This window comes from Spinacia oleracea, chromosome 4 (genome assembly GCF_020520425.1).
Source record: "Spinacia oleracea cultivar Varoflay chromosome 4, BTI_SOV_V1, whole genome shotgun sequence".
NCBI lineage: Eukaryota > Viridiplantae > Streptophyta > Magnoliopsida > Caryophyllales > Amaranthaceae > Spinacia > Spinacia oleracea.
Window position 1 is genome coordinate 84249177 of NC_079490.1, and position 12444 is coordinate 84261620.

The window sequence follows — 12444 nt, forward strand, 5'->3', positions numbered from 1 at the left end:
AATTTGCATTTATCGGACGACCTGGAGATGAAGCGGTTGAGGGCGGCCACTCTGCCTGCTAACTTCTGTACGTCCTTTTGATTTCGAGATGATTGTAGGTTGATGATTGCGCGGATCTGATCGGGACTAGCTTCGATGCCTCTTTGAGTAACCATATAACCCAAGAACTTCCCGGAGGAGACTACAAATGAGAATTTGGTGGGGTTGAGCTTCATGATGTACTCCCGTAGTACGTCGAAAGCTTGTTGGAGATGCGAGATGTGATCTGAGGCTTTCTTGGATTTTACTAACATGTCGTCGATGTAGACCTCCATTGTGTCACCTAGCTGTTTTCTGAACATTTTGTTGACTAGGCGCTGATAGGTGGCGCCTGCATTTCTCAAACCGAACGGCATGACCTTGTAACAATAAGTTCCCCGCTCCGTGATGAAGGCGGTTTTCTCTTGGTCTTCTGAGTGCATCAAAATCTAGTTGTATCCACTGAACGCATCCATGAATGTGAGCATCTCATGCCCCGCAGTAGCATCAACCATGGCATCGATGTGGGGTAAAGGAAAAGAATCTTTGGGGCATGCCTTGTTGATGTCGGTGAAGTCTATGCAAACATGATATTTCCCGTTCTTCTTTCTGACTACGACGACATTGGCCAGCCAGTCTGGGTATTTTACTTCCCTGATCTTTCCCGTATCTAATAGTTGCTGAATTTCATCGTTGATAATTTGGTTGCGTTCTGGAGCGAACTTCCGCCGTTTTTATTTGACGGGCTTGTGACGGGGGTCAACACTGAGTTTGTGAGTAATGACGTCTGGGCTGATGCCTGACATATCTTCATGGGACCACGCGAAGCAATCTGCATTGGCTTTGAGAAACGTGACAAGTTCCGACCTGATGTCGTCGGGTACGTCACATCCAATAAAAACAACCTGTTCCAGCTTTGTGGGATATAAGACGACCTCATCGAGTTGTTCGGACTTGGGCTCTTTGTAGCTTGCTGGTTCGGAACTGGGCTGTAATTGCTATAATGGGGATTTAATGGTGGCTGAGGGCTTTAGGGCTGCCTTGTAACACTCTTTGGACTCTTGCTGATCTCCCTGGATTTCCTGAACCCCCCATCGAGTTGGGAACTTGATGGTTTGGTGATACGTCGAAGGAATGGCCTTCATGTCGTGGATCCATGGCATGCCCAAGATAATGTTGTAAGATGAAAGGCAATTAATAACACAAAATTTTACCTCTTGGTCGATTCCTTGAGCGTAAACAGGTAGGGTGACTTCTCCGAAGGTGGTCTTTGCTTCACCACTGAACCCTATTAGCACGGTAGACTTTTTGACGACATCTGTATCCGGGTTGAGCCCCATCTCTTTGAGGGCGTCAAGCATCATCACGTTAGTTGAGCTACCGTTATCGACAAGGACTCGTTTGATCATGCAGTTCCCAACAGGAATGGATATTACCAAGCCGTCATGATGTTTATCCGAGATGTCCCCTGCATCAGATTCATCAAAAGATATAGGGGTTAGATACTTTGCGGCTACAGCTCGGGCCGGTCTATCTATTTCATTTTCTCGGGCGTGTCTCTTCGCTGCAGAATAAGTTAAACCACAAATGTCAGAACCTCCAGCAATAAAATTCACAGTTTTAGTATGAGGGGGAGGTGGAGGAGGTTGAGATGGAGAGTTAGAGTTGTCTTTGTTGATGACACCACGAGCTTTGTCTGACATGACGTCCTTGAGGTAACCATTTTTCAACAGATAGGCTACTTCTCTTCTCAACGCAATGCAGTCGTTGGTGGTGTGGCCAATGTCGGCATGAAAATCCCACCATTTTGAGGGATCCTTCTTCGACTCGGGTTTCCTGGACTTCGGTGGCCACTGCACCGCTTTCCCCATCTTCGAGAGGTGGTTCATCAGACCTACAGCGTCAACACAGAAAGAATATTCGTTAATTTTCGGAGGTAGATCCGGGCTGTTTTTCCAGTCGGAGTCGTCGTAATCTTCCACCAATGCTACATGTTGAGGTCGGGAATAAGGAGCAGGACGATCATTGATTTTCTTGGAATAGGGCAATCGTCTTTCCGTGTTTGAGTAGTCGTTACTCCCTTTCCGGGAATAGAGAGTTTCTTCCAACCTTACTTGGGTCATTGCTTTGGCTGGAGCATCTTCGAACGTTTTGCAGGGGTATTTGATCAGATCCCTCCAGAGGTCGGTTTCGCCATATAATCCTTGCCTGAACGCTTCGATAGCTGTCGGGACATCACATTCAGGGACAGTCACCTTCTCCCTGATGAACCGGGCTATACAATCCTCCAGGGTTCGTCAGGGCGTTGGATCACACGGTATTGGTAGCTCGTCTGCTTCTCCAGGCACCTGCTGCTAGCGAACTGCTGATTAAACATGTTGTCGAGATGAGAAAAAGAGGTGATGCATCCATTTGGCAGGCTGGTTAACCACTTCAAGGCGGGTCCAACCAATGTCGAACCGAACCCCTTGCAAAGGCTGGCTTCTCTCATGTGTTTGGGAACCGGAATGGTCATCATCTGTTGTTTGTAGGTCAAGATATGTTCCCTTGGATCGGTCGTCCCGTCATACATGGGCATGTTGGGTGGGCTGAATCGCTTCGGGATGTCGATTGCATCAATGGGGTCGGCATATGGGGAGTCGGCATAACTGTTTAGGCTGGCTTCTTTGATTGGTGTTGGCACACCTGGGATTTTGTTTATCATAGTCATTATTTGTTGGAGTTAGTGATTGGTGTTTTCGCAGATGCTGTTGAGCACCGGGACGAGGGGGCTGAATATTTCGGGGAGGCTATCTTGGAGATGTTGGTAATAGGTGTTTTGTGGATATACACCGTGATGTTGGTGAGGAGTGAACTGCGGTACCACTTGTGGCATGTAAGGGGATGTTCCTTGAGTAGCGTGGGTACTTGCAACATAAGGGAAAGGAGTTACGAAACCGTGACTAACTGGAACGACTGACCTGTTAAGAGGAGTGTATGGAGAATAGTTTCGAGAAGAGTCAGGGCGCATTATGGCATTTGGAAACGCTGCTTGTGGCGCCTGGCTGGCTAAAGGAATCGCCATCAACTGGGGGGGTGCTTCTGGTGCCGAAGTGACTAGGTTGACGACAGGTTGGACGACTTGCTGAGAGAAGAGTTGGTCCCACGGCATTTGAGTCACTGGCGTTGATCCTTGTGCTGGAATTGTAACGGGCAGAGGCATCGACATTGTTACCATTGGGGGTGGCAACGGGAGAACGCCGGAACAGAGGCGGGAGCCGACACCATGGTGGATGTCGTCATGCCGAGCTGAGGTGGGGTGACCCGGGCAGCTGTCGTGGCGACAACTGTCGCCGATATACCTGCAGAAGATCGTCGAGTTGGAGGCGGGGGAAGCCAACTCGGGTTAGAACGGGGCTGATTTGGTAGCGGATCGAACTCGCAGATTTGCTCGAGAACAGGACCCCCAGGCTCGCCAAAGGGTATATGGAGGGGATGGTCTGGAGAGGCGTCAAGATCCAAGCGGCGGTTTAGCCCGGAGGTTTCTCGCCGGTACTGGAACCTGGATCCGGTGGCGATGGAGGCGATGGACCTGACTTGGGAGTGCAATGCTTCATTTTGCTTTTGGAGGATGTTGATGCGCTGCTCCATGGCTTCAAAGCGACGAGTAATATCGTCGGATGAGCTAGAATTTCCGGCAATGGTGATTGGAATGGTATTATCAAGCTATTTTTTATCGTCAGCCCCACGGTGGGCGCCAAATTGTTTTGGGCAAATTCGACTTAGAGACGAGCTTGCCTTGAAGATGGTGCTAACAATCGATCGAGCAAGATAATTGAAAATGGTGAGAGAAAGTTGTAATAGCATGGAATGACAGTGTGTTTATTGCTTAGAAATCGTATCTGTAAATAGACAAGATTAAGCCATTTTATAGGCTTTTACAATGAAAGTGTAACGTTTGTGCTTAATTGCTCATAATTAGACAATAAATACGTAATGAAGGTCGGCTTCATCAAGGGTTTGCAACGGCTGTTTTGATCCCAACAGTTGAGAGTGAGTTCGAACGGTGCCACCATGTGCCTTGCTGGCAGCCACGCATGCAATGCTTTGCCACGTTTGCCTACGTCACCAAGAGGGTATTTTCCCCCCTAACAAGGATGACTTGTACTTTGACTTTCCAGAGCCCTTCTACGACACTTCAAGAGGAATTCTATACCCTGGATTCGAGATCTTTCAAGACTGTCACTTCCTCGGGGATGCACCTCCGATACAAGACAAGGCCACCCTTGAATGCCTTGATTCAACAGCTTTTGGTCTCTTGTTTGGCCAAGAAGTAAAAACCTATCATTTTCGAAGATACTATGGTCCAAATGATCACTCAAATCGAAGATTTCGACCCATCTAAGCTAATTACTCCAAGTGAGAAGATGGTCAATGGCTGGAGAAAGTCCCTCAAGATATCTGCTCCAAATGGCAAAATGTTCAAGATTACTGTGGGCAAAGGATCTATGATGAGCGAGTCTGAGTCAGAGGGTGAGTCTGGATCTGAGTCTAGTAATGAGTCCAAGAGTCTAGGGCTAGAGTCTTGCATCAATCAAGAGCCTCTAAAGGCCGAGCTTCAAGTCAAAACTGTCGATGTAATGATTGCCAATTTGAATAACACTTCAATTTCCTCTTACTCTTCGAGTCAAAATTCAAAACACACTTCTAATCCAAACAACTTTGCTTCACAAAAAGCTGACCTTGAAATACTAAAAGCTATTGAAAATCATGAACACAGGACGCCCATAGTTGAGGAAACAGAAAAAGTTAACCTTTCTAACAGCAGTGATTCAAAACTAGTTCCGATTGGTCTAACTCTATCTCAAGCAGAGCGGGATGATCTTATCAAGCTACTTTCAGAGTACATAGACGTCTTCGCATGGTCCTATCATGATATGCCAGGGGTTGATCCAAGCATCGGTCAGCATACAATTCCCCTCATTCCAGGTTCAAAACCCATCAAGCTAGAGGCTGGGTTTATTCGAGAAGCCAAGTATCCAGAATGGATTGCAAATGTCGTCCCAGTTCCAAAGAAAGACGGCAAAGTACGAATGTGTGTGGATTACAGAGATCTTAACAGGGCCAGCCCTAAAGACGGTTTTCCCTTGCCTCACATTGACATCTTGCTCGACAACACCGCAAATCATGCCTTACTCTCTTTTATGGACCGGTATGCAGGATACAATTAGATTCCCATGGCAGAGGAGGACATGGAGAAGACAAACTTCATCACTCAGTGGGGTATATATTGGTATACAGTTATGTCGTTCGGACTGAAGAACGCGGGGGCTACATATCAAAGAACAGCCACAACCATCTTAAGTGATATGATTCATAGGGAGATTGAGGTATATGTCGACGACATGATTGTCAAATCCAAAGAGCGACATGAGCATATCTCGGTACTCCGAAAATTCTTCGACAGGCTCAGGCAGTACAATATGAGGCTCAATCCTTAAAAATTTGCATTCGGGATAACGTCAGGCAAGTTACTCAGATATGTCATCAGCTCTCGGGGCATCGAGGCTGATCCTTTGAAAATCAAAGAAATTCTAGAGATGAAGCCACCAACCAATGAAAGTGAAATTCGGGGGTTTCTCGGCAAACTGCAATACATAAGTAGGTTCATCTCGAAGCTCACTATGATCTGTGAACCGGTATTTCGAAAGCTCTGCAAAAGTGAGCCCAAAGTCTGGGATGAGGAATGTCAACATGCGTTCGACATTATCAAAAATTACCTCTCTAACCCACCAGTTCTAAAACCAGCCATGCCAGGGATTCCCCTCAGGCTCTACGTACCTGACAACGACAGATTCAGCAGTAGATTGAAGGCAAGGAGAATGTCGTATACTACATAAGAAAAAAGTTGATCGAGTACGAAACCAGATACACTAAGCTCGAGAAACTCAGCATCGCCTTGGTTTGGGCCACAAAGAAACTACGGCACTACATGCTCTCCCATACAGTGCACGTAATCAGCAAAGCAGATCCTCTCAAATACTTATTTGAAAAACCAGCTCTCAATGGACGGTTGTCCAGATGGTTGGTCATACTAGCAGAATTGGATCTCAAGTACTCAAAGTCTATCAAGGGTTCAGCAGTCTCAGACTTCCTAGCTGACTGTCCCATCGAGGCAGAAGAGGAGGAATACGACTTACCCATCGAGAAAATCTTAATAACAAGTGATGACAGTTGGTCGATGCACTTCGACGGCGCTTATATGAACGGATGTGGTGTTGAAGTAATTCTAGTAGCCCCGGACGTCACCCACATTCCTATATGAGCAAAACTGCAATTAAATGCACAAACAATGCGGCAGAATATGAAGCATGCATTATGGGCCTGGAAGCCGCCTTAGCATTGGGTGTCCAGAAGCTTCGAGTGTATGGGGATTCCTCCCTAATCATCAATAAAATTTCCGGCAAATGGAAAGTAAGGAGCGAGAGTTTGTCCCCATACCAATCCTATCTTGAGAAGCTGTCTGAGCAAGTATAAGAGTTTCGCTATACATACCTCCCGAGAGAGGAGAATCAATTTGCCGTTGCACTGGCAAAGTTGGCTTCAATGATTAACATTCCAAATGGCAAGGCTGAAATGCCACTTAAAATTGAAACACGTCAAGAAGAAGCATGTGTTCATGCTATTGACGACGTCGAGCCAGACAGAGACGAGCCCTGGTTTACAGACATACAAACATATCTGCAACATTCTGAATATCCCCCACACTTTTCAAGCAAGAGCCAGAGGGCTTTACGACTGCAATCAGCCAATTCCGTCATAGAAGGCGGCATCCTATACAAGAGGTCCCCTAACGGCCCCAATCTTCAATGTGTTGATAAGCACGAAGCTCAAAGAGTCATGGACACCGTACATGCCGGAGTCTGTGGCACCCACATGAATGGGAAGATGTTGGCCCTCAAGATCATTAGGGACAAAAGTGTCAAGAAATGTCCTACCTGCCAAAAGTGTGCGAATCTAAAGCACATTCCCCCATCATTGCTATATTCTCAATCATTACCATGGCCTTTCTCAGCTTGGGGTATCGACGTCATCGGCAAAGTCACTCCAACAGGCACCGGGGGTCATGAGTTCATACTGGTTGCCATCGACTATTTCACCAAATGGGTTGAAGCCAGGTCATTCAAAGTGTTGGGTTCCAAGCAAGTGGCACAGTTCATACAAGAAAACATCATATGGGGATACTGAGTTCCTCACGAGTTTATTAGCGACCAGGGAACCCATTTTCAAGGAGAGTGTGAAGATCTATTCACCGAGTATAAAATCAAACATCATCGTTCTTCGCCTTACCGCCCGCAAACTAATGCGGCAGTCGAAGCGGCCAACAAGAATGTCAAAACCATCATCATGAAAATGACAAAAAATTACAAAGACTGGCCCCAGAAGCTGCACTTCGCATTGTGGGGGTATCGAACTTCAATTCGCACTTCAACTGGTGTAACCCCATTCTCATTAGTCTATGGAATGGAGGCAGTACAACCTATCGATCTGAAGATACCTTCTCTAAGAATAGTCCTCGAAAGAAAAATCCCAGAAGCTACATGTGTACAAGCAAGGTATGATGAGCTAATCATGCTTGATGAACATCGGCTTCAAGCCACTCTCCACGTACAAGTCTATCAGCGGCGAGTGGCCAGACATTGCAACAAGAGGGTCAGAACCTGAAACATCAAGGAAGGCGAACTTGTCCTGAAAACCCTTTGCAAAAGTGTCATGGACCCAAGGGGAAAATTCAAACCTAACTAGGCAGGACCATACATTGTCAAGAAAATCCACTCCGGGGGAGCAGTCGAATTAACAGATGTCGATGGTACAGAATTCCGATCTTTGACAAACCTCGATCAACTCAAGAAGTTCTACATCTAAGTTCAATGTCCAAATTCAAAATCCAATTCGAAAGTCCTGTAAGGGTTAGAACTACGTCCGGCCTGATTCCTCAACGGGACACGTAGGCAACCTCATTCCTAGGCCCGGACACTTTAATACAAAAAAGTTCAAAATTTCCTCAATTAAGGGCATCCTAAAAATCAAATTCAAAACTCAATTGTTGTTATCTTTATTCCAATTTTGCCCATTCAAAGCAAAACATGTTTAAGCGGAATTTAACACAATAACTATTTATTTGGCTCTAAGGCCTTCAAAGCTAATTCAAACACAAGGTTGGAATCAAGTGAAGCAAAGTTCAAAGCCTTTTCACTTCCACTAAACACACTTCCTAAACACATTTTCTAAACACATTCTTAAACACAATTCCTTCTAGTACAACTTCAAACACATTAGCCTACAAAGATCTAGGGTCAGGCGACTATGCTCTTGAGTCTTGGCACTTTGAGTACTATCCTTTGGCTCATCCCACAATCATTCATCGATCTTTACTTTTCCCAAGCGGCGAGAGAAGAAACTTGTTAGCCTTCCAAGACGGGAGGATAACGAACCTCCTTTGGACTCAGATCGGTCAAGCACCGGACGGGCCACACTCCCGTCACCTTCTTCATAATCAGTTAATGCAGGGCGTCTAGCCCTAGAACCTCGGACTCTAGCGGGTCCGGAGAGAGAAATGTCCCTCTGGCTTGGGCCGTTCGATACACACAATGTACCCCGCAAGCAGAGTATCTGGCTTAGGTGGGTACTGAATATTCAAGAATGGTTTGGCAACCCAATACCGCCTCCAAACTTCAAGTCGATTTGCATTCAGCGCAACAAGTTTTGGGTTCTCTGCAGCACAATCCGGGATTTCTTGTTTCAAGCTGTACTGTCTCATCACTCTAGTAGGTGTAGGGGGTGTTTTTTTGCGTATGTATTGCAATTCCCTACAAGGGGGGCGGTTTTTTAGAAACCATCGTATTTTTGTACCTCGAAGGAGTCACCACCAAACATTATTTAGGGTGTTGTTTTGAAAGACCGCACATGACTCTATTAGGATAAGACTTGAATCTTTGAAACGGATGGGTGAGATCCGAGCACGGGAACGAGATGCTTATTCCGCGAGCTTTAGAAATTATTCGAGTACGTGACATAGCATTTTCAAAAATACCCTAGTTTAGACTATGTGGGTTTGAGTTTAGAGCAAATAGAATCTCTACTTGTATGGTGGTCACTTCGCTTTAAAGTTAATTTAAGGAACCTAAGATTGGTTTGTCCAAGAAATTATCTTTGTTAAGCGTGATGTAACCTTGTATTTTGTTGTATTTAGCATGTATGGTGATGAAAGCAATAAAGCAAATAAAGCAACATCACAATAGTAAATAAGTGCGGAATTAGTAAATACATGCAAGACCCCGTAGAGACGGACTAGGGAGTAGGTCCACATTGCCTAGAAGGACTAGGCAAGTAAAGATGTGGAATTGAAATGCGGAATTGAAAGTGCGATATTGAAATTACGGAATTGAAAGGTGCATAATTGAAATTGCAATATTGAAAGGTGCATAATTAAAGTTACGATATTGAAAGGTGCATAATTGAGATTGCGATATTGAAATTTGTACTTAGGCACATGAGATTCGAACGCCAAGAGGCTCCTTAAAAATCAGTGCGCCCGACACGAATTCAAAGCAAAAAATCTCAACTTGGGAGAAGTTTCTCATCCCAAAGTATCCTAGATTTTGCATATAGAACTTGAACTTGAAAGTTTGAATCTTTAAATATTGAACTTGAAGTACTTGAACTTGAACTTGAAATATTGTACTTGTATTAGAAATATTGAAATTTAAGAGACTTGAATCTCAAAGATCGGGCCTTTTAATGTTGAAAAGGTTAGATCTTTGGTGTGCTCTTATTTTGAAAGGATTCTAGTTTAGGGAAGTAGTCATGAGCAACCCTAAACATTGTGGGATCTTGGATTTTGAAAACTTGAACTTGTATATTGAAAAATGGAGTCTTGAATCTCAAAAGACTAAACCTTTAAAAGCTAGAAAGGTGTCATCTTTGATTACTCCATACTTGAAAGTGAATCTAGTTCAAAGAAGTGATTGCAAACAACTTTGAACATCCTTGAATCTTGAACGTTTGCATTTTTGTATTTTGAAAAGTTTGGATTTTGAAAAGATGTATGATTGTTGCAAGTGACATTTTTAGTAGTAAAAGTGCCAACTTGCTAATCATTTTTGAAATAGGAAAATCAAAGAAACATGATTGAATATGGTGGGATTCGGAATTACCTATTTAGGTTTAGGCAAGAATTCCTTTTAGAGCTCCCAATTGCTTAGAACTTGAAGTTTGTATGTGTTTTTTGAAGGATTTTTTGGACTTGAATTTGAGGCGTATTTTTGTATTACGACGTTATATATTCAATCTTCCTCCCTAAATGCTGGAAATTAGGGGGTATTTATAGGAAAATTGGCTGGAAAACGCCAGCCATTGCCAGCGCAGCACGCCAAACCAGTGCTGGGCGCTGGTGACGTGGCATGAGTGCTGCCAAAATCAAGGACGCGAGCTGCGTCCTTGATTTGTCTTGTATTGATGTACCTTCGTACAAATAGTACGATGCTTGGCACGTAGTTTTTGCTTGGAGGCTAAGACTTGATTTTGCGTAAAAAAACCAGGCGTTTCGGGTTTTGAATTCCGGTTGTACGGGACGGGGCCCGGCTTGCTCGGTTTTGTGGTTCAGCGCCCGAATTTGACTTGCCTTATATGATTTTGAGTGGAAAAGGCTTAGTAAAACCAATGGAATGGTCTACTAGATGAGCTTGTACTTGGATTTTGAAATTGGTTTTTGAGAATTGTATTTTGTACCGAGTTCCGGGAGGGGAACGGTCTTGGGGATTTGATTTTGGATCTTGTATTTTGGAGATGTTCTTATCAATTGGGATTTCCGCACGGAGTTGCTCCAACCTCCTAGTAAGGATAATGGTATCGTCATCATTCCAGAGGGGAGACACAAATTAGGTGTCTACAAAAGCCCCCACTTTGACTGAGCGTTTGGTTAGGAAAGCGCATGTCAAAGTATTTCGAAAGGGATGGAAAAAGATCAAGATGTTCTGCAATCAAGACCACTCTTTGTACGCCGGTACCTGCACAAAACAAGCGTTAGAAAAAAAGGATCGAGTCTACCTCCGTCCGGCTGTGACGACTCCGGTTTGTACTTGTACTGTTCTTCTGCCATCGGTTCGGGCGGAGCATGGCATCTTGAATTTTTGAATCTTGAATTTTTGAATTTTGAATAACCAGAGTTGATTCGTTGGGGATGTACTTTGCCGGGGATAAGAGCCTTTTACTGGCCCTTAAGATTTTAACATTTCGGCTGACCTTCCTGGAGCTTGGGTCCGTTGGGAGTCGAACGCCTGAGTTGTTGTATTTTTTGGACTTTGTATTCTTGAAATATTCATCTGTTTGTACTTCGAGATACGGGTGTATACAAGCATTTTCGAAAGATGCCCTGATGGACACTTGATGCTTGGTGCGGAAGACCGTAGCAGTAAAGGACGTGCAATTAGCACGGGAGACCGCGCGTGGCAGATTCTGCGCATCCAGCAGGCAGCGCCCAGCGCGGGGTCGGCGTCTGGCGCGAGGTCGAGCTATAAAAGCTCCTCTTGCCGTGCCATTTTGAGGCACACTCTCTTGAATTCTTTGCTCTTCTCTCTCAAAGGTCGATTAAGCTCTTCCCTTGGTCTTGTTCTTGCCTTGTCCATGTAAGTATTTCATGTTTTTGCTTATGAAATAACTCTAGGATTGCATGTAGTTTTGATTTTCTTGTACTTTGAGATACTTATTAGTATGATGCTTGCATGATAGTAGGCTTCTTGAATCTTGTAGAAAATTGTTTGATAGCCACTATAACTTGAACTGTTGAAACTTGTAGATTTGAATTTGAATCTTGTACCTGGTATTTGTAGATAGTAGTCTCACTGGTGACCTTGCGGGGTCTCAAGAGCGAATAGGCTAGGATGCCTAGATGTTGTTTGTAGAGTTTTGGAATGCTGGCTTCGGCATGGGTAGCCTAGGCGTTGGTGTTGTGAAGGAAATATGTCCTTCATCCAAGGTGCAGTAAGTCTAATACCAATGGTTTAGATTAATTGCGAACAATTAATTCAGTGAGATCAAGTGATCGGAACAGCTAGCTGGAGCAATGCTTCCGATCAGTGAGTTCTAATGAATACTAAGCTCACAACTTACTCTTGACTGAACCTACAAGGTCACACCAATGGCATGTAACAGATCACCGGATTAAATGAATCGGAAATTCATTTAACAGCTTTTTCGGGAATTAGTTGGAAAACGTATTATACGATACGACCTTGCATCGGAATCGTATATCGTATCGCGAATATTCGTAAGCTAGGCGAAACGAATAAATCGTATCGTACGACGGTGATTCGTCGTATACGAAACGATAAATAATATATCGGAAATATATTAATCGCGGATACGAGGAGGCAATGCTGCCAGCCC